Below are 24,220 nucleotides of genomic sequence, written 5' to 3' on the forward strand. Positions count from 1 at the left end.
TCAGAATTTAAAAAAAAGCGCTTTGGATGAAGCTAAAAGCTTATCAAGTCCAAGCTCCTTCTTTCTTATTCAGTCCATATTAAAAATTTCATTATTTCTATTTATACTGAATAAAATATGAATACAAAACAAAATCAATCTGTTGAAAAATAACAGCAAAAACTAGTTTATACATTCACATATACACCAACACACATAGAAACATTTAGCATTCAAAATATTGTATTTTCTTTATATTTATTAATTATATCACCAATAATGAATGCTTTTAATTTATGTAAAGTTTGACCATTTTATTTATTCCATAGCTGCACCCCCCCTTGTGGAGATGCAGTGGACCTTAATGTTTGTTCTTCCAGGTGGTTTAATGTAAATGTTTGTTTCTCTCAGAGTCTATTTATTTTTTCTCAGTTTTTATACACACAAAATCACGTTTACGCACAAATCTGATGTGAGACTCTTTTTACGTCTCCAAAATCCATGTGAATTGGTGCGTTTAAATGCTACTAGAATCCCTGGTTATCAGAGTTTTCTTTTTAGCCGCTTTGAACTTAAATTTTGAATAAAATCTGATGAAACTTGATATTTTCTCCCAGATAATTAATATAAAAAAGTCTAAATGTGCGTTTTGAGTGAGTCTATTCTCAGTAATAATCATATGAGATTAAAAAAGAAAACATGTATTTTCTAGACATATTTAAGCGTGTATATTGAGCATTTTAACATAAATTGGGCTTTTTCTCTAATTGTAATTTATTTTTTCAGTTTTTTCCCTAAACCATCCGTCTCTAAAGAGGCAGTGAAAGAGCTGGAAGAGAGAATGTGGATTTAACGCATGAGGAGATGTGATGAGTGTCACACAGGGGTGGACTAAAACCAGAGTGGAAAACACACAGAGGTGTAAGCCTCAACGCAGGAGCACAGATGCAGGGATGATTATACGGCTGCACAAGAAAACAAATGACTGCATTTGTGTTGAGCTCCTGAAACTATAACAAAAAATAAGTTTTTGTGACATACAAGTTACACGTTTGTGATTTGTTTGTCCCTTTTTGTTTCTGGTACATTACAAATAAAGGAGTTGATGGCTTAATGCATTTGCTTTCTGTAAAAACATTTTCTCCTGTGGATCTTGACTGAAAGCTCCTCTGTGGGAGCTTCCTCTTTCCTGGCTCTTTGTTTCCAAGTTTCTGGTCTTGAATCAGATTTTTCTTTCTGGGTCACAGACAGGATTAGATAATCTTCCTAGGATGCATTTCCAGTTCCTGCACTTCCTGTTTCCTGTCTAAAACTTGCATGCTTTTGTTTCATTTAATTATTTTGGAGGATCTGCGTTGCAGTTTTTCCACTTTTCCATATTTTCCCTCATTTTAATCCATTTAACATTTCTTATAGTTGATTTTTTGTATCTTTTGATTAGTTTTCTTGTTATTTTTCATTTAAAGTTGCCTTATTTGCATGCAAGTGATGTTCTCTCTCATTTGGCAGCATTTAATACGTGCTCGTGTGACGCCTGCTGCTTTTAATCAAGCATTTGTTTGAATTAAATAGTCATTGCTCGGCTTTTTCTTTTAATTGTGAATGCTGGCTGGATGCATTATGGATGAAAGATGCAAAGCATCATTTTCATGCTAGCTCAATTATATATATTTGGCTTGGATTTGCTGTAGTTTGGTGTTAAAAGGCCCTGGCAGGGTGAGATTTGAACTTGTTGTCAGTTTACAAGCTTTTTACTAATTGCTATACGTGGTTGACACATTCTGTGTAAATATGTATTTATTTAAATGAATTCAAATGCATATGTTTACATGATTATCAAAGTACTTTTTTGGGCTTCATATGAACCAAAATGTGTTTCTCTCTCTGTCCTCCATGACCGTCCTCCGGCCGGATCTGCTCCCTCCTCGCTGTCTGTCGCTTGTGGATCTCCTCTGGGTTCCTCTGCCTTTCCTGCGGCTCTCAGGTAAGTGCTCTCTTTTAAGCTGTTACTCACAGTCTGCTTCCTCTGGCAGTGCTGTCTGCTCTGTGATCAGCAGAGCTCTGCCTCCCAGCACAAAGCTGGCACAGGTTCACCGTACGGAGGGAGGTGTTCATCCAAAGCAACATTTTCACTGGTTTTTTTTTTCCTCTCTGAAAATTATCACCACAAAAAAAATGAAACGACGGGCGCGGAACCTGAATTTAAGAACTGAGAAATCCAACAACAAAGCATGAAACAGTAGAACTCTGTCTGCAGCGTTTATAGGTGTTTGATGCAAAGATCATAGCTGCTACAGTTTGACCCAAACTTGATTCAAATAACATTTCAAATTAAAAAAAGTCACATTTTTGCAGTCAACTGTTTGAAATCCAGGCCTTCTCATATAGTAAACTATTTTAATTTTGCATAATACATTTTTGATAACAATCGTTACCCCACAACTATGTATAGGACTGATCCACCACAGGATCATAACTAAAATGTATCATTTTCTTTTCTTTTTTTTGCTGTTTTTATACATCTCAGGTTGTAAATATTTAATCTGCAGACATAATGGGATTAAAATAAACATAAAAAGCATGCAGACCTAATCCAGAGAGGTCATTTTTATTTTGCACAACATTTGGAGCTCTTTTTGGTGCTTGAAAACAGTTTCGAACTATTGCACTACATTTAAAAAACACATAAAAAAAAAAAGATCTGAACCGTTTGGCAACCGGAAACACACTTTCCACCTTTGTGAGGAGCCAAAAAAAACCCCATAATCTTATCATTCTTGGCTTTGCTTTTCCTGATGTTGTACTGAATTTTTTTGGCTTATCCACAGATTCACAAATTCTGGTTTGATTATGCAAAGAATTTTAAAAAATATTAAGTTTTTATCAAACTGAAAAATGAAGGAGAAAAGGTGCAAGTCAAGAAAATTGTCAAGGGAAGGAGTCTGATAGAATCTGCAGAAGAAATTGATATTGATTTTAGCTTTTTTCCAGTTTTAATCTCTTTGCTTCTCCTTAAGCTGTCACACATTCATTTATCTGTGAAAACGTTGCAGGAGTGACTCACATATTTGATATAAATTACATTTTGAGAGCCTGTTTGCGTTGTTGTCCTCGTTGTGTTCATCTCTGCAGCTGCAGGAGCGCATGTGATGCAGGCGTCGGTCTTCCGTGGCATCATCCAGTAACTTCATTAAAAAGTCTCCTTACTTCCTGATTGACATATTAGAGTCAGACCTGGGAATACATCTGATCCGTGCTCCCCCTGGTGGGGTTTGAATCCATCTTCACACACTCACCTCTCACATGGATTACTGCAGCGTTCAGTCACATTAATGCAGCTCGTTCACACATCAGATAGATGCCCACAATAGAAACTTATGATTCAGAACGACACTGAGATTACCTTCATTTGGTCCGACTCTAGAGGGCCGTTTAGAGGATGGAAGTCCTCCCCAGCTTTTTCACCCTTTATAGCCTCTTTACCAAGAAAATGAGAAGCTTTTCAATGACAGATTCACAGCTCACTGACTGAACTGTCACTGAGATGTGTGATAATGAGATCACCGCTCTGCTCTGGACCGTGCTCTACCACTCTGCTCCACTAGATGGTGTGGAATAGTCAAGAGTGAACCAGAAAATGCTGTAGAAATGAGGAATAATCTTTTCTGTTTGAGAAAACAGAAGAAAAAAAGAGCAGTTTAGCTTTCCCTCCCCACTGAAGCATCTGTGGGTCACAGGTGAGGAGTTTGTTTGGTTCCAATCAGCCGGTTCTGTTCCAGGAGTAAAGCACGACTGCCCATTTAGCTTCTGATGAACGGTTTGAAATTGCCCGTGAACATGCCCTCATGCCCGTGTTTGCCACCATCAACCTCATTCGTGCTAAAAACAGGCTGATTGAAGAGCTGCAGCATCATTAGCCGCCTGCTCCCCAAACCACTTCCTGCTACAACCTGCACAAAAACAACCGATAATGTTAAAAACAAGACAGGACTTAGTTGTGCTGCAGTTGCAACTCGGGGAGAATCGATCAATGCTGCTTGTGTATTCAGCCTGTGAGGCGGTCCTGTATTCTGGCTGGCGGTAGATATGGATGGATCCCGTAGAGGACACGACAGCGTGCTGCTGCCACAGTGTGATGGCTGCTACCGTAAGAACAGGAGGGGCTGAGGCACAAATGTCTGAAGTAATCTCTGTTATTTGCCAGTTCTCACGGTACACAGTTTGTGAAGTGTAACCCCTTGGTTTACCTGCAGAACTGCCCTGCTATTGACTTCTGTGGGGCCCACTAAAAATATTTGTATTTTATTTACTGCAGATTGAGTTAGATTTTTTTTTATTTTCTGCACAAAGTACGTCTGACAGTCACTTTAAGCAGCTTCAGGAAAATCTTTTTGCATCAAAGTCAAGTCTGCGGTTTCTTCGATAAACTCTGCTGAGGTTTTCAACGCCACTAATTTGCCCCACACCTGAAACGAAACTAAAATCAGTGTATGTCTAATTATGTTTCACTATCAGAGTGGAAACTGAAGTAAATTTCCTCACTGTGCAACACCTGAACATTCGGAAAACTTAAAATTAAAAGAGGAAATGTTAAAGATGTTGGACCTGCTTTTGCACTCTCTAGAGATCAACTGATAGAATTTTTTTTAATGATTATTAGTAGTCAAGAAGGCTGATAACTGATATCTGGAGCTGATATAACACAAGAAAATAATAGAAAAACCCACAAATAACTTTGTTTATTTAAAAAAGCAAGGAAATGAAAAATTAAAATTCCTCGAAGTGCGGGAATTATCAGGCTCAGCAGTGTCTTTTATTATATTTTTTTTAAAAGTTAAATATAAAAGTTCCCTGAAACTTGTCATTGTAAATAAAGTAGAACTTTAACATGAATGAAATGACTTATATTTGTGAAAAGTTGAAACATAAACAAAACATGCTGTGAGTTTTTAAACATTTAAATCAAAATGTAAATAAATAACAAAGTTCCTGAAATTTTATCAAGGAAAGCAAGACAAAAAAAATCTACAGCTATCTACGTTTTTTTACCATCTGGTTTTGCAGCACACAGTTTAGGGGTTAAGCAGCATGAGATTAAGTTTCTAAAAACAAAGTTCTTCTGTGTGTGCTCCAACCAAATGGCTCATAAATTGCTGAAACCTCGCTAAAAATGTGCTCACTAGAGAATGGTGAGAATGGTGAACAAAGAAACTTTCTTCATGTTTTGCAAATTAGTTGAAGCGTCTTTTGTGTTGGAGCAGAGCATAGGGGGGAGGAGTCGCCGTTAAACATGGCTCACAGAGCAGCTGAGGCGCTCTGTTCTCAGTATGTGGAGGACAATCGCTCATTTTTTAAGACCCATTACAAGACATTTGTGTTAACGCATTAGAAGTGATGCGCTTAGTTGCTTGTAGCGTGAAATACGGAGGACTGAATGTGTGGTTTGTGTTACCATTCAGATTTTGCGGAACAATGCTGGAGACAGAGCGGCGGGGCAACAGGTGAAATAATAATAAATAATTACTGCAGTATCAGCACTAATATTCAAAAATGTCAGATCCTGTTAAACGTCCACCCATCCATCTTCTTCCACTCATACGGGACTGGGTCGCGAAGATGCCCAGACTTCTCTCTCCCGGCCACTTCCTCCTGTCTCCCAGGCCAGCTTAGAGTCTCTCCAGTGTGTCCTGGGTCTTCCCCGGGGTCTCCGCCCAGTGGGATATGCCTGGAAAACCTCCTCAGGGAGGCATACAAGATGCATCTACTAGATGCCCGAACCACCTCAACTGGCTCCTTCTAACAGAGAGGAGAAGCGGCTCTACTCTAGCTTATTTCAATCACTTGTAGTCGAGATCTCGTTCTTTCGGTAATGACCCAGAGCTCATGACCATAGGTGAGTACTGGAACGAAGATTAACTGGTAAATTGAGAGCTTTGCTTTCCGGCTCAGCTCTCTTTTCACCAAGATATTTAAACTCCTCTACCTAGGGCAGGAAGACTCCACCCACCTAGAGAGGAAAACCTCTTTTCTCCGGTCAAGAACCATGGCCTTAGACTTAGCGGTGTTTGACCCTCATCCCATCCGCTTCTTTTCTCGGCTGTAAAGCGCCCCTATGCATGCTGGAGGTCCCAGGTTGATAAAGGACGTTATACATGAAATAATAAATATCTTTGCTGATAATCGGTTGACCCTTGGGCTCTCTCATAGAAATAAAATGCTTCTTTAATCTTTTTTTTTTTTACATTAGAATCCAATAAACTGTTGGTATCACGTTAAGAGTTGACAGAACCACTTTTGCATTGATCCAGAACCTTTTAAACATGGTTTTATGGTAGGACTCAACCCTGCACTTGAACCAACTATCTTCTAGTCTTAGGGTGGACACTCTACCATTAGAACACTGAACTGGTTAACTAAAAAAAAAAAAGTCTCTTTAAAGTCCTATTAGTTGTGTAAAATTTGTTCTCTGCATTTGACCCTTACCTTGGGGGAGTGGTGAGCTACAGACACAGTTGCACTTGGGTACCATTTTGTGGTTTAACCCACCAAATTCAGCCTCTTAATGCTGAGTGTCAAGTCTTTGGTATGAATTGAACTCGTTCCATTTTCAGAGTGGACACTCTACCAGAAGGTCACTGAGCTGGTATTCATGCATTTTGACAATGCATGAAAGGACTGACCGTAACCTCAGTAATACACGTGTTATCTGTGTGCTGCATGATTTCCATCAACAGTCTTTGATACTTCTTACTGTACTCTGGCAAACGCACAAAGGCGACAGTGAACTGGCAATGGTTTCCGAGCAGCTAAGATCTGTGCGATTCCCTCTGGAGCTTCGGAGGCTAAAACATGCAAAGTAGGACTCCGATTAATCAGAAATGCATAAGGATGGCTGCAAGTCTAGCTGCGGTTATTAAATATGCCTCTCTTTGCCAGATAGTTGCTGTTCACAGATCTGCTGCACACACAAAAGGGCCAAACACAACTTTGTTTTTGTCCATTGATTTTGTCAGTCTCTGGAGAAATCCGATGCTCTATGCTTTTACTTCTTTTATTTAATTCACTTGTCATATGATTTGTGGACTTGGAAAATCAGCTGTGTGTGTCGGGCTTGGTATGTGCTGTGCTTTGGGGGTTTAGGAGGAATTGTGTTTATCGCTGTGAGTCATTTGTCTTCACTCAAAGCTCAGCGGGAACTCTGCTTACATTCTTAGCTCTGAAAAGCTAAATAAGTTCTGATTATCAACCCTTTTTGGGTCGCACGTCTTACTGCATCTCAGATGAAGATGAAACCATCACCCCAGTTGTCATTGTGTTTTTTGAAGCAACTTTTCATCTTTTTAATACCTCTACGCTTCGTGTGAAGTTTTTGAGTGAGTTTCACGGCCAAGAAAAATCAAACTAATCAATGTTTGAAATTCATATTAATGAAACGGCAAGCAGAAAGAGTTCATACTAGAAGACATAAAAATGTTGTGTATCAGGTAATGTTGTGTTATTTACGGCACACTTTGCAGCAGTAAATAAGGCTACAAGAACATTTAATTTGGCCTTTGCACTCCGCGGGCCATTTGTTGGTCTCAAACGGGTAATTTTTCTATACAAGCTCAATTTGTTTCCTTCGTTCCACCTCTCGCCTTTGACTCCTTTATGGCTTCCATTTCTGCTCTACAGAAATGGGAAAAGAGATGGACTTTTTTGCGGAGCATTTTCTGAAAGTTGAACAAAGTTCTTCAGCTTCTCTTCTGGTTTAAAGACGAGAGAGGCTCTCAGGAGAGAACACAGTGTGCGGCGTTGTACTGGATCACGCAATCATTTGAAGGTGTTCATGTTTAAACACACTTCAAAGTCAAAAATGCTGAAAACATTTCTGTAAACAAAGTACTTGAAATTTTGTAGATTTTTTTTCTATTTGAGAATGGTGGTTGTTGTTTGAGATATGGCAACCTGTCCTAGTTTTGAGGATTTTCTGCATCAAAGAGCGTTTTCTGTATATAATACATGAAAGAAGCAATGAGGATCTTACAATTTGTTACATAAAACGTCCTTTATTTGTCATCTCAAGGTAGTTCAACAAACCAGATGACTGCTGGTTCTCTTCATCTCACTGCATCCCCTGTCCTTCTCCTCTCACATGAAAACACTGTGGATAATAGAGTGTCCGGTTTAGAGGCCTGTAAAACTCTCAAACGCGTTTGATGCAACAAGGACACGAGCAAATCCTGTAAGGAAGATGAAAAACATCATAAGTAGACGTATTGGAGTTTGCAGATTTTATGGTCAGTCTCGGTTGTTTAGCAACTCTTAAAAGAACAAGGTCTTCAGAGTTTCATATAACATGAAAAATGTACTGATTTAGTTCAGTATATTATATTGAAACAAGTTTTATAGTTTTATTTTTTAATTGTTTACCTCGTCCGTCTGTCTGTCCTTGGATTCGTCCGTCCGTCTCTTCCGTCTCTTCCGTCCATCCATCCATCCATCCATCCATCCATCCATCCATCCATCCATCCATCTATCCATCCATCCATCCATCCAAACATATCGAATCATCAGTAAAAGTGACAAATACAATAAGTCAGTAAGATAGTATAGAATTTCTTGAATGCTTTTAATCTCTCTTAACCCTCTCAGGGCAGACGTTGCTGATTTGCAACAGCTAAATGCTAACTACCTTTTAGTACCCCATATGATAATTTCCCCCATATATCATATTTTTTTCTTTCAATAAAACTTTATTTGGCCCTGAGAGGGTTAAAAGACGTCATTTTTTTAGCGAAGATGGAATTTGTTGATTGGACTAAGGAATTTAAATTATGCTTTAACAACAATTTTTTAAAGTTAAATTAAATTCAATTTTATTTATATAGCCCAATATCATAAAAGTCTGGGAATATATATTTTGATGGAGTTGTATGAAATTTGACCCACATTTTTAAATATTTTCTACGTTCCAGCAAAATATATGTAAATTTCACATTAAAGTCCCACTCCGACTCTATTTTTTTCTATTGTAAAATCATTCTTTTAATAATGATCATACAGTTTTAAGTCAAAATCAATAATACTGTGACGTTTTCTGCAGAGCACCAGGAGTTCAGCAGAATTGCTCATCTGATTGTGCTATAATTTTCCCAGCAAGCCTTTGTTTACGCTCTCCTGTTAGCAAAATAGCATCTCACAAGCTAACATTAGCATAGCAAAGAAAAAAATTGCGAGTAATATTGGAGTTATCCAGCTGTACACTTTTGATCCAGATGGATCTATTTGTATGCAAATGGCTGCCTCAGAACTGGAGCGGAGAAGGGAGACTTTGGCTCGCCCACGAGAGTCGCTGTGTCATAAACCTGAACCTTTTCAAACATCTGGTTTTCATCTGCTCCTGATTCAACATGATTTGAAGAAAGAAATACTCAGAAACAGAGTTTTAACTTTAATTTGTTTTATATTATAAAAAATGCTACAAGAGCATGTTAAAAAACACCAAAAACACTATTTTTAATGGAGTGGGTCTTTAACTTTTCTTTTACAAAAATGACCAACTTTGAAATGATTATAAAGATTTTTTTTTTAAATTTCCAGGAATTTTGAGTGGTTTAAATAGGTTAAAAACATCAAATATCGAATATTTTTTTTAATATCTGTAATTAATGTCAAACACTTTTTTAAAAATGACCAAACAAGCAAAAGTATATATTTTTTAAACTTTTAAATTAAGCATTGTATTTAAAGATGCAAAAGGTCCTCCTCACTTTAGTTTTGAATATTTTCTTAATTCTTGCAGGAAAACTTATGACTTTTGCCTCATATTTGCCTACAACGACAAACGATTTCAGTAATACACTTTAATAGATGCACATGCATAAATAATGACTGACCTTTGCAGTCAAGTGGGGTCAAAACTCACATTAAAATAGCAGTTCCCTTCAAGCGGACTCTGATAACAGGATCAAAGAAGTATTTGGTGTTTCATTATCTGCAACTGCATTGGAATCCTCTTGAAATTCTTTTTTGGTGACAATAACTAGAATAACTTTAAAGAAGAAATTGTTGAGTTAAGTTTAACAAACTTTCATTTCTGCTCTACTTGGAATTTCTTTGGTGTTTTTTTTTTTTTAAATCAGAGTCATGTTAATTTTGAGTTATGTCACTGATGCTCTAGAGGCTAATGAGCAATTTAAGCCTGTCCTTGTCTCAATTATTATTTTCCTTCTCTGTCCACGATAAGATCAAACACTGTGTAATGAAACAGTTTCACGTTTCAATTTTCAAAGAAAATCCATTAACTTTGACAGTTTCTGAGCACGAGCAGTTTTCTGACTCGTGTGGCCAACAATCGCATCAACTGATGAGATTAATCATTGCAATGATGCATGCATTGTTTCTCCCTCAAACTAATAAAGACCCGCCTCCTCTCCTAAAGCGTTTCTTATCTTTGCCAACCAAAGGCCTGTATGTGATTATTGGCTGATAGATCCACTGAGTCAGCTGGAGAGTACAAACTTCATTCTGCTCTTATGATTAACTACAGATGGAAAAAGGAGAGCTGTGTTTCTTTACGTATATCTGTGAGTTAAGACATCATAGAAAGCCTGGAGCTTCAGTGGGGGCAGGTTTGTCCTGATGTCTGGATTGGGTCCAGTGTAACACTTCTGCTAAAATCTGGCTCTCTGACAAGAAAAACATCCATAAGACAATGTGCTCTTGATTCTATAATGATTTTTGGCAGCAGGAAATCAACAGAGCGGTCTGCTTTTTCCTTTTAAATTGAGTCTGAGAACCTGAAACAAGCACAAACACTCACGCCGTCACTTAAACACTCAATTTTCTCTTCCCTCTGCCTTTCACACAAACATGCACCCATGCAAAAACAGTCCGATGACACGCTGTGCAAAAACAAAATCAATGAATAGTTCCTTTTAAATAAGTTTCTGGCCCACTGTTCCATGTTTCCTGCAGAGCTGGAGCAAATAGAGGTTTCAAACCATGGAAAATCTCAGCCTCGATGGGGCTGAAGTGAAGCAGCCAATAGTTTTGGCTGTCAGAGTGGGGAATATGTTGTCAGGCACTGGAAGGAAATGCTTTAAAATGAAAAAAAAACACATTTTTTATGGTATTATTTGAAACGACTGGCACAATAACATGAAAAAGAAATCTTTACCACAGTTCAGTTCTCTGGAACATTTGTAAAAGCTTCTGTGACCTTCCAAAACCCAACAAATCTCTGCACATCCCTCAGGATTACCAGATTTTTCTCAATTGTGGAAAACTCTCGTCTTCATTCATATGTTCAGGTTTATTAAGGTCCTGCTGCAGCTTTTCATTTGGAATACGTTCAGAAACTGTTTGGCTCTCCTAAACTTCACATACTCCACAGAAACACAGAAAGGAGCTTTTCTTCTGATGGAAAAAGCTAAATTTGTTGTTTATTTTGCACGGATGTTTTATACAGCGGAGGAAATAATTATTTGATGTCATAGAACATCAGGAGATCAACTTTAAATAATATATATACATTTATTTGTATTTCATTGATGAAAATAATTATTTGATCTTCTAGTAACCGTTTAGTTTTGGTTCACATAGACCAGTTAGACTCTCCTCGTCAACCTGAAATGAAGACACCTGTTTGAACTACTCACCTGTAGAAAAGACACCTGTGCATTGAATCGGTGAGTCAGACTCCAAACTCTCCAACCAAGGAGTTGTCAGTGGATTTAAGGGAGACAGTGGTAGACTTACCAGTTTGGGGATCCCAGGGAAAAAAATTAAAATGTGGCCCTCTGCAGCAGTTGTATAAATAATAATAATAATAAAAATATTTATCTAGGTTCTTCATTGGTCCACTAGTAGACAGAACCAATGTCAAGAATCTAAATATTCTGATAAGCATTTAAAAACTGAAATCCTTTCAATCCGTCAGTGAGACAGACCCCACAACCTTGTGAAATTGATCAGGAAATACTCAAAATACTGTGATTTGAGGATAAAAATGAAATAAGGATCAAACACAAAATTGCATACATGGAACAGGTTAGTGCACACATTTTTTTAAATTAAATTATTTGGCTGTTCATCTCAGGTGAGGCACTGCTTCACCTGCCTCCCATGATTACAGTCATGGCCAGAAGTTTTGAGAATGACACAACAATAAATGTTTCCAAAGTCTGCAGTTTCATGGAAATGTATACATACTCCCGAATGTTATGTGAAGTGATCCACTCAACTGCAATTATTTGCATAGTCCCCATTTGCCTTGAAAATGAACTTCATCACTTGAAACCACATTTCCACTGCACTTCAGCCTGGCCACAAAAGGACCAGCTAAATAATTCTCAATAAAAGCTTTTGATACTTATATGTCATTATACCATAGAAACATCAACAACAACAAGACATTCAGCCAAGAAACCGGAGAATGGTTCAAGAAGAAGCAGATGAAGGTCATGGGGTGGACCAGTCAGTCTCTTTGCCTTAATCCTATAGAAAACCTGTGGAGAGAAAGATGAAGCTCAGAGTTGCCAAGCAACAGCCACCAAATCTGAATGATTTAAAACAAGAGTGGGCCAAATTTCCTCCTGATTTCCACAGAAACCTGATCAACAACTACAATAAACCTCTGTGCTTGATAATAAGGGTTTTCCCAGGGTTCAAATACTTTTTTCCCCCCTCAGTGAAATGCAAATACATTTTCAAAGTCCAGATTTTCTTTGTGATTTTCTATCTTTCACTGTTCAAATGAACCTACTATTAAGATGACAGACTGTCAGTTCCTTTTTAAGTGGTCAAATCTACAAAATCAGCAAGGGATCAAATATTTAAACTTAATGAGATTTTCAAGTGCAGAAAAAAATGATATTAAACTTGTTTTTATTTCAATATGGCACAAATGCATTCAAGAGTTTTTAAGTTTTAACTGAATTTTGTAAAAAGTTGTCATGCCCTTTTTTAAAAAATAATTTGAATAACATTAAATATATTAATTATAATTTAGAACACAAATAAGCAAGTTGTTAAAACCTTGACTTTGATGCTAGAATACTTGTTTTGGATAATTATGAAGCAGAAGAACTGCATTCATTTGATGGAGACCTTTGATGGCTTTGTTCCCTGAAGTTTGAACCGAGCTGTTAGGTTACACTTAGTATGAATGTTGAGGTCTTCAGTTGGTTTTTTAGTTTCAGTTTTAATTAAAATCATATACATAGATGAAAACGCCACATTCAAACTCAAGCTGTTTGAGCTTGACTCGCGAGCAAACATTTGTTTGTAACTGTTTGATAAAAAAAGAAGAAGAAAATGAAAGGATCTCTTCTTTCCTGCTCATGCGGTGTGACAAACAGAGCTGCTTCCTCATCCTTTAAACTCTAAATACTGTGAGTTTTGTTTTTTGGGAGGAAGTCTGAGTCAGTTCAAAGGATCACAGGGAGTTTTAAACCCTTTGTAGTCCAAAGGTGTTTCGGTTCCAGTTAGGATGCTTGTAAAAGCCATCCACTCGGTAATGTTGTAATGCAGAGAGAAATTGCAGCCATTCAATCCATGCTCCTGCAGTGACCCGGTGGGAGTTTTCCTGTCTGTCCTGTTCTCCCTCTCTTTAATTTACAGACCTATCTCGATATATCACTTTTTTCTCCCTCTGCAGCCGCGCATAAACGCTCTGCCGGCTCGCCTTGTTCTCTCCGGAAGATGAGGAAAACCACGGGGGACAGGTCTGACTTAGGAGAAGCGACTGCAAACAGAGAACAAATGCATCTAATACTCCAGCCGTCCCCACCCCGTCTCCAGAGAGATATGAACTAAATGGTGTGATCAGATTGGTCTTTTGTTCCAACACACTCCATGTGCCCTCGCGCTCACGATTTATATGCGTTCCACTTCCACTAAAAGCTTCACAGCTTCGCCTTTGGGTGCCAGTGTGTCATTTGAGCGAGGTTGCGGGGTAAAGTGTGATGTGAGGAGGAGCCCTGTGGAGAACGTGATGATTGAAGCAGCAGAAGGAGGGAGCCACACTCTCACCTAGGGCTGCGTGTTAGGAAGAGTCTGGCGATACAATATCCTGATACATGTCTTACGATACGATACGTACTGCAACTGTATCTCATCTACAAGCTACTTTAACCCACAAATCACTCTGATCCATCCGGTCTCTGAACTAGAATCTATCGCTGTGAAGTTCAGCAGAACTTTAGCCCGCTTTGCCGACAGTATTTTGACGGAGGCTCTGTGCATGACCCGCTGCACAGCTTCACTCGTTCTTATCTGAGCTGCTTTTGTACATGATACTGGCAGCAACGCGGCACAGAGTTTCGGTGTGGTACCCATCCCAAGTCAAAACTAAGTAGTACATGTCCCATAACAAGCAAAACTGTGAAGCTGACTGAAGATTTAACAGATTTAGTATTCATTTTAGTTTATTTACTTAAAAGGGACAGGGCAACAAAAACATTGTTACAATTTAAAATGCGGCTGATGCCACTTCCACAGGCCATCTAGCTAACAGCTCATTTCCAGACCAGGTACCTAAGAAAAAACAAATCAATAAAAAGGAACAAAGACACAAACATATTCACATAAAATACATACAATCACAGCAAAACACTGGTAAAACAACGGCTCTAATGTTCTCTGGCTTGATTGGACTTAAGCCATTGTTTTACTTTACAAGTTCATTGTTTTAGATCTGGGAGGACTTTTAAATCAACAGGTTTGGTGTTCAAGATTTGTGGGCTTTTTACTGTAAATGAGCTTTTTTGCTGGTCTGGAGTCACTATTAGCAGCTCCTCTTGTGGTGACACCTTGGGTTTGTTATGTTTGGGTTGTGTTGGTTATGAGTTCTGGGGCAAGATAATTAATGCATGTAAAAATTAATTTTAAGAAAGAATACTTTATAACATTTTCAAATCTTAATAAATGTGTTTTTCTAAAATCCTACTGTGGTGCCATTTCATTGACTTTTGGGCCATAACTTTTAGAGTTTGTTTATAAAGAGAAACCACTCCTTTCATTGCTGACTGATTGACTGGCTCTAGACGGTGATACAGTAGGAAAAACGAGATAAATCATTACATGAAAATATAATTTGGCTGTATTTATTGATAGACAGAATCTTAATAGACAGAAACAATTCATATTAGTCTAAACGGTTTTTGTTATTTTCTTTATATGAGCTTCATATTTTAATTGTGAATCAATTTTTCCTCTACTCTCGCCCCATGACGTGCCCCATCGCAACACATCAAATTAATCGAACTTTTCTTTTTATTTTCTATTTATTTGTTTTTATTTTACATAATTTTTTTTTTTAATTTAAATCATAAAAATATGTTTTTATTGTCAGAGAAAAACCGGTCATAAATATTTCTCGTGGTAATTTCCCTTTTCGCTTCCACTCCTGACCTCTAATCCACTGTCGGCAGTCAATTTTAAACTAATGTTTCCTGGTTGTACTGTGTTGATATTTTGGCAGCAAAGCACAACAGTGAAGGTTTGGAGGTTCAGAGGGGTTTACCAGCCTCAGGCTGAATGAACCGGTGCTTCAGCTTTTGGAAAAACTGAAAAAAAAAATCCTCCATGTGTGTGTATTTGTATGTCAGTCTAATATATTAATATATTCACTCATCCATACCTCTCTTTGCCCCCGAGGTGATGGCTTGGTTGGCAGCAGAAAACACAGGGGAGACATCAGTAATGAAGGGCAAACATGACACATATTTCTACAGGAGGTAATTCTCCGGCTGTCACTGAGCGGACATTGTTGTTTTCAGTCTTGCTGGCAGATTGCACCACAGGTGAAATTCCAGTCCAACTGGGTTTGTAAAGCATGTTATGTTTTCCTGTGATTCCCATCCAGGGGCGCATACATGCTGTTTACAGGAGCTCAGTGTTGGATTATTTGTTTTTTCCTCCATGAAGGTGAGGGAATATGTGCAATAATGTTTTCACGCTTCCTCAGGTAATAGTCATGAGCATTTGACTAAAAATCCCATTCTGCGATGTAATTGCTTTACTCCGTTGTTCCGTTGTGTATTAAATCTTTTATAACAAGCACTCGTTTGCTGCTTGATAATCACCGTGTTGCTTTAATAGGCGGGTTAAATTTGTTTTAAATTACTTGTATTGGTTTGATGTGTCATTTGCTGGAATGGGATTAACTTCAGACAAAACAATTCCGTGATGGAAATTTATAGCATTTAGACGGAGCAACGCTCAAGCTGATGATACAGCTGCAGACAAACGACACAAGTTTGGTTTCTCTTGAATTGAAAAAGTGGAGCCTGATTAGAATACAGAAGAAAATTCATTAGATAAATCCGTTACAACGGTGATTAACTGTTAATGCTGTGGAGCTGACTGCGTTCACTGCATGTTAAGCAGAGTAAAGGCACTTTCACACTGCACTGTTTGGTGCACACCAGTTTATTGGCCCACATGCAAGTGAATCTTGGTTTTGTTTGTGCAGTGTGAATTCAAACTGATTCCATAGCTGCAAATTAAAACAAGAGATTACGTCAAAAAAGAAACTGTCCACAACACAAATGTAAAGAAGAGCAGACTTATGGTCAAAGCTGGATAGAAATAAAATGAATGAAAAAACAGATTTTATATTTGAAAAATAGATGTTAATTTAAAAGAACAAATGTAATTAGTTTTTAACTCAAAAGTATACATTGTGAGCTTAAAAAATACTAAAAGATTTTGATAAAATATATTAATTTTGAAAAAAATATGCATGTAAAGTTTAAACTTGAAAGAAATATTGAATATTAAAAAATAATGAAATTTGAAACTTGAATTTAAAGAAACTGTAAACCTTCTACCATAGATTGTACATAGCGAGAACTTGACTGATCATTGCCTCCCACTCGCATTCCAAACAGGAAGTACCCGGGTCCCAGAAACCCAAAATCCCATAGACTTCTATTAAGAAATAAACATCTATTACGGTTTATCAGAATAACCATTTTTGCTCTGGTACCTCTTTTAACATCCTCTTTCTTTTAATAATACATTTTCTTTTTCTCTAGTTATTCAAATTATAAACTAACCAATCAGATGCCTCAATAAGAACATGTAGTGCCCGCTGGCAGCTAACAAAAATACAGTAAACATAAGAAAACTGTGCAGAAAGACTCCAACATGTGTAAGCAATTAGCCAGGAAAGCTCATAGTAACTGAAGACCTCCTGAAATCATGGTGTGTTCCTCAAAAAATCCTGCTGACAGGTTGGTTTGAAATTAACTGCAGTGTTTGTCAATCAATCATAAATGTCTGCAGCAGCAGCTTTGTAGATGCAGCTCGGAGAGAATTCCAACAAACAGGAAGATCTTGCTTTAGACCTGGAATGTTTGTTCAAGCTGGACTCAGATTTCTTCTGTTATGGATACATCTTCATCATGCTATATATTTATTAGGATAAATCTATTTCTATATATATATATTTGACTTTAACTAACTAATGTATTGCTCTCAAAGTTATTAGAAAATGGTTTGATTTTTAATGACTCCAATGAGTTTTTAACATGTTCTTGTTTCATTTTTCTTAGTTTATTTCAATTTGTGGTGATTTAGGAGCAGATGAAAAGATGCCATTTGAAAAAGTTTGAAGGTGTTATGTTCAAATGACAATCGCCATGTTACAAGCACCGTGCTCCGCTCCCTTCCGATGCGTCCACATGCAGAAAAAAGATACATTTTTGCTTTCCTCCTCCTTGTCTGAGTTGGCATCCGGCTCAATCACTGTTTTTGCTGCACAGCTAATGTTAGTTTTGGTTGTAAGGAGCTGTAAGTTAGCGGGAGAAAGTGTAAAGAGAGGGATGATGGGAAATGAGCAGAGGCTTACTTCCCACCAATAGTTCCGCTCACAACTCAAGGTGAATTTCTGATGAGCTTCCAATGGCAATTTTTGTTAAAATTGTATTGCTTAAGAAAAATAAAAGCTCAAACTTGTAAAACACATGTTTGCACTCAGCCTGAAAGCAGCTTTTTTTTGCATAAATTGCTTGTAGTCCTTTTTTCTTATTCTTCAAATTTCTTCTGATGGGCAGAAGACATCCATTAGAACAAACACCATCAAATAAGTAATTGCTGTTTACCCAAACAGACTGTATGAATAATTAATAGCAGACTGATGGCACATTGTGGGCACACAGCAACTTATTTTTCCCTTTCCTCTTTAATTCTACTTTTTGGTGATGCGCTGCATAGAAATTCAGTTTGAAATTCACCCTGAAAGGATTATTTGGTAGCAAAGACGGAGGGCTCTCTGCTGTTCTGCTTGGGCTCTAGTACCCTGTGTTTTAACAAAAACAGCTTATGCATGCATGATTCATGAAGAGTACCAGGAAACACAAATATGAAGAGGACATGCTCTGTGGAGCACCTATTGTGGAAACAATTTACTGGTGTTTTCTCTGCCTTTTAGCTGATGGTATTTACAGGTCTAATCTGCCTCCTTCATGTTTCAACATCAAGAAACCAGCTTGATTTATTTGACGTCTGCAAGTCATTTGATTTTTCTTCTGATGAATAAATCATTCGAGGCCACAGTGTGGTTCTGATTTTAACTTAGGACATATTCATGTCTTTGTAACGTATCTTGAAGCAGAAACCAAATGCTAAAGTGTTCTTTTGTGTGCTTACGTAAGAGAGCATTTTCATCTTTTGAGGAAGTCCTTCAAGACATGCTCCCATTTTTATTTCTAATATGAAGAGTTTCTACATTCGTATTTAAAATTATAAATCACTGAATGGATGCACATATATCTGAGACACTTGAAAAAAGCCTTTCAACAGATGGTGAAAAATAAAAACTAAAAAAAAAATAGTTGATTTATCACTTTTATAAAGGCAAAAATAAAAACATTAGTTTCTACAAAGGTACAGAAATTCAATGTGTTCGGATTGTGGTGAATCATTTCTAAAGCATTTTTACCAGGAAAAGTGTGATGAGTTTTAAGATGAAAAAAAGATTTGTATTTAGCTTGAAGGTCTTCCATTACTGCTTGAGCAGGTAATAACAGCTGTATGTAAAGGTAAACATAAACAAAAACATATATCTGTTATAGAAACATTTTTTTCTGTGAAAATTCTGTTATATAAAAATTGAGAAAAATTGTGGTTATGAGAATGTTTGCTAGTGATAACTTCTGTATCTTAAAGATGTGTCAGAGCCATTGACTGTATATAAAAACAGGATTGAGTGAATGTGACCCTTAGAAAATTACTTCCGTCTGGTTACAAACAGTAACCTGTAACACTGCGACAGACTGGCGACCTGTCCAGGGTGTACCCCGCCTTCGCCCTTCAGTAGCCGGGATAGGCTCCGGCACCCCCGCGACCCCGAACGGGAAGCAGCGGTCAAGAAGATGGATGGATGGATGGATGGTTACAAACAAATGTGTCAATTCAGTCCTCATTTTTTTTATTCCATAATGGATGCCGCCATGTTGGAACATATCAATAAACAGATCTGATCTGAGTTGGTTTGAGTCAAAATTGAAATGGCAACCACTCTCACCAATCAGAAATGAGCTTGTAAGTCTACACCCCTACCACTTGAAAGATAAAAACTGTCAATCCAATGCTTCAAATATTGTGGGGACCAGCATGCACCACTCGCTTTTATTGAAGCATCTGATTGGCCAGTTTATAACTTAAAAAAATATAAGAAAAAAATGGATTAACAAGAACATCTGACAAATATAATGACTGAATAATAGGTATTTATTTCTCTATAGCAGTCAATGGGATTTTGGATTCTTTGAACTAGTGGGTACTTCCTGTTTGGAATGCCAGGGGGAGGAGTCACTCAGTCCAGTTCTTATACAGTAAATAGAGCACAGAGGACATAACGACGGTGTTGAATAAATACTTGGTCACGGTCTTACTCATCAGTGATACTACTCTGAAAGAGCACAGTTCCTCTCCTGCTGACACCATTGTGTATTTTCCATTGTTGACTCAGGGTGTGTTCAGACTGGACACATCTGGTTCAGTTAAAGTAAACCAGAGTTTGCTTCCCCCGATAATAATTTTCAGTCTGAATACACCTGGTCTGGAACCAGGAAGCGCTCTCTGACCCATCTTTCAAGGTGGTCTCTCTTAGTTTCCAATCAAACGGAGCTCTGGTTCACTCTGAGATTACTGTCTGAATCCAAAGCTAACCAAAATGAAATGAAGCAACAGGACAGACGTAAAGTTATGATTTTTGTGTTATCAAACAGAAAAAAATTACTTGTTAAAATGTTTGTTTTAACATCTCTAAAAACGCTTCTTAAATGCTTTTTTGTGTCTCTTTAGGCGTCATCCTGAAAACCACATTGTAGTTTCATAAAAGATTTATTTTACAAACAGTACCATAACACCACAACAATGAGACACAGTAACTCGGTGAAATGTGGTCAGATAAATTCAAGCTTAATAAAACAACTTTTAATGTGATACACTTGGCTTCTCAAGCGGTTCTTTCCACAATCTGTCATAAACAGTAATCATCATACCATAGCTGTCGTCTTGCCGGCGCCCGTCTTGCAGCATGCCTCCACCGTACCGAAGTAGCAGTAAAAGGTGTTGTATCTGACGTTGATACAGATGTTCAAATGGTGAAGTTTGAATCAGTGAAATATCCCTAAGATTCCAAACACAAGACTTCCATAATTCCCTCATTGTCCCATTATCGTTATTCCTGGCCAATAAATGAAGAGATTTTAGTCACAGGGTTTTGTTTACAGGTTTTGTTCCAGAAACTTGACAACAGTCTGAATACAGACCAAATACAAGGTTCAGGGCTCGCTCCGAAACAAATTAAGCGACCGGAACAAACGATTTTACCAGTTTGAATACACGCTCAGATAAACTAATAGTTTATTTCTTAATTTGAAGTGAAACTACTTAGTGAAGTTTATATCTGTGATGTTAGAACTGACATTGAAAAGAAATTAGCTTCCTGATTGATTTGGTTCTCTCATTGGTTCAATTTTTTATTAAGAAATTAGAAAGAAAATAGAAAAACATCACAAAAAAGGTTTTGGTCACAAAGTAAGTTAGAATAACTGATATTACAAACGTCTTTACATTTACCCCCATATTGAAATGTAAAATGTACTGCACCACTTCTTTGTCATTAATTTTTGTTTTGCTTTAAGAAATTGCATCAAGAGTTGAATTAGTGTGTGTTTACTGCCCTGTTCTGATGTACATGCTTTGAGAGCAAACAATACTGAACCCAGGTAATGAGAGAGGCAGCAGGCAGTACGATAATGCTGCAACCGCTAATGTTTTCTTTCACGCTCGGAGCTGTTTGGGATGAGAAATTGACTAACTTTCCAAGTTGCTGCTTGGGTCTGTCCAGCAGTGATAAACATTTCCATTTGCTGAATGCCTCATGTTAATTACTAAACCCCAGTAATTTCATTCAAGACCTCAGTTTTGTCAAGTTTTACTAAGAGTCCAAGCCACAAACAGCACAGCGCTTTATTAGGAAAGAGTTTGGATTAAGTTTGTGATCGCTCTTTAATCTTTCCCTCAGATTAAGACAAAGATCTCTAATTGCAAATTCTGGGTGCACATCTCTTTCTGTTTTCCCACTAAAAACACAATTTATGGTGTTTTTTTTTTTCTCTACCAACATCCAGCTTCAAATAAAAAGGGCAGAGATCTTCCTTTAGAGCTCCCAGCTGGTAGAGCATCACAGCTAAAACACAAACTAAAGTGAAGAATCTTTATTTTCATTTGGAGAAAGTAGGATGGTTACAAGATTATTTCAGCAATTTCAGTGAGAAAAGAAAAACTTCAGTACAGCAGCTGCAGGGTGCGCGAAGGAGACTTATTCTGAGGTAAACTTAGTTGAAAAACGATTTTTTCCCCCCTTCAAAATAAGACGAAATATATAGAGATAGGCGATGTGAGCATTGCTGACTTGAGCAGAGGTGGAGATGGGATAAGGGAAGGGATTTTAAGGATTTACTCATCTCCAGTGGCAAGTCTCGCAGCACTGTATTTATATTCCTAAAGCCAGCAAACTGTTATTTCACTGAGCTGCTCCTAAAATATTCCATCAGTTCATCAGAGCGTTTCCTCCTCTGAAACTTCAAGGAGATTTGACATTTAAGTATTGTTCTCTGATGCTGGTGGAGAAAATCTGCATTTTCTGTAATCCTGCAGACATGAAGCTAAGATGAAGTCCAGCAGATGTTTACCTAAATCCACATAGATTTATGTTAGTTCTTAAAAACCTTGCGTCTGCAGCAGCTTTATGATGTTAGTTTTTAGGTCAGCCTTGTGACAGCTGCTGGAAGCGTCAACAATATTTGTGGTAAACAGATTTTGGGACATAAAAAATGGCGGCTCTTTATGTTGGAAGTCACAATAGGCTTATATATATATATTTTTTTTCAACTTATGAATTCACTTCCCTAATTCACACTGATTACCGTGACATTTTTGCATGGCCCGCCCCTCTTTCACTGCACGGTGAATTTGCTGCTCGCTGCCTGCCTGTGCTTGACGCCATGGCCACACGTGGGAGGAGCTAACAGCTAATGTTTTTAGCCTGATCGCTACATGGAGTGGTGTCTCTGGCTATCTCACCTAGAATGTATCGAAGACGCGGATGATGTTGAGAAATGGGGTTTATTTATTGTGAATAGTTCTACAAAAACATTAGTTACACGTCTGGGTTCATGAGATCATTCTGAGATTCTCCAGTAACCGGGAGCTAGTTCACTCTCACTCCAAGGGTTGTGTCTTCTGAATCTCTGTGACTGAGTTTGAAGGCTCACTGTCTAGTATTAACCCAAGAAGGGAAAAAATAATAACATGGATAAAATTAGGGGACCTTTTTTATCATTATATTGATGTATGGCTAGAATTACTCTTCTTTCTGATGCAAAACTCTTCCACTTTGAATTACCCCTAAAAAAACAAATCAAAGCAGATATTCTGAAGCTTTGCAACTGGATTATTTTGGTAATTGCAACTTAAAATCACATCAATTATTCAAACGTCGACCCTAACTGACCAAAACTATTCTCGCAGCAGCTGGTCTGATTTAGATTCTGGAGACAGGAATGATAGAAAAGGGGATATTTGTGATTCACTCCATTTCTCACCTTGTCTCTCATCAGGGTGTGATTGTTATAGCGCTGCAGGAGCACAATGATTCTATTATGATGATGCATGATCCCAATAGCTGCACCTGCTCAGCCCCACAACTTCTACCTGCTGCTTAGTATGACCAGCACATCCCTCCCCTGTTGGAGCCCACCGCCCTCACTGACTGTAGATTAATATAGCAGCTGCTTAAAGGTCTGACCATTAACTGCATTTTAATGGGACTAGAAAATAATTTGAGTTTGGGTGAAGGAGTTAAAATGACCTTTTCATTCTGTGATTGTCTTTGTTTAAAGACGTTGTTGTGTGCCTTTAGGTCTCACTGCTGATTTTAAATTTCTTATAAATATGTCAAAGTGAGTTAGAGAGTAAAATAACAGAGACGTAGTAGACCTTTTAAAGTGGGTTTAATGATCAAAAATGATATTAAACATAATTAAAAAAACTTTACAGAAAAAGTAAAAACAAAAGCAATTAAATAAGATAAAAGCAAAAAGTAAAACATGATAGGGGTTGGATTATATAAATTTGCTTCTTCTCACTCTCTTTGAAGCATTTAATTGCTTGAAATAAACTAATTACAATTAAAAAAAAAAAAAAAAAATCTTGAATATTTGAAAGCATTAGTTTCGTAGATCCTAAAAGTGTCCTAGGTCTCTAGGGCCAAACATTCTCAATTCCAACAACATTAACTGTGTAATTTTAAATAAAACTATTTGTTTTTACATAATTTCTGAAAGTGATGACCTAAAAAAACACATTCTATTTCCAGGAAAACACAACTTTTGAGGAGCATTTAGCAAAATAGAAAAAAAACAAGCCATAATTATCCTAATATGTACTTAATTATGCAATTATATTTCAAAGAGAGATGACAAGCTGCCTCATCAGGAAAAGCGCGTCTGTCTAATGACACCATAATGACTTGTTGGGAAAATGGAGCGTAATTGAGATCATTTCTAACATTAAAATGAGAATCTCTTGAAACATTGTGTAGTCTAAGCGTGGTAAACTTCATTGCAGGTGAGCTGGTACAGGTTCTGCTTGATTCTCCATGTGAGTTGTTAGTGCGGTGGAGACATGTTGCTCTGGTGAAACAGCAGTGTAGCTCCCTTGGAAGAAAAGGTCTTTT

At 37.6% G+C, this 24,220-nt stretch overlaps 1 protein-coding gene and 1 long non-coding RNA gene across 4 annotated transcripts in view; both read left to right on the plus strand.

Annotated features, from left to right (window-relative positions):
- The window catches only part of asic2 (acid-sensing (proton-gated) ion channel 2), a 351,589-nt gene that overhangs the window by 125,177 nt on the left and 202,192 nt on the right, over nucleotides 1-24,220 (plus strand). The window lies entirely within an intron of this gene.
- LOC112146416 overlaps nucleotides 1,463-24,220 on the plus strand; it is a 52,035-nt gene continuing 29,277 nt past the window's right edge. For both annotated transcript variants that reach the window (XR_004948307.1, XR_002919267.2), the window contains exon 1: nucleotides 1,463-1,963. This is a non-coding gene — a long non-coding RNA (uncharacterized LOC112146416). The remainder of the gene's footprint in view (nucleotides 1,964-24,220) is intronic.

This window comes from Oryzias melastigma, linkage group LG8 (assembly GCF_002922805.2).
Source record: "Oryzias melastigma strain HK-1 linkage group LG8, ASM292280v2, whole genome shotgun sequence".
NCBI lineage: Eukaryota > Metazoa > Chordata > Actinopteri > Beloniformes > Adrianichthyidae > Oryzias > Oryzias melastigma.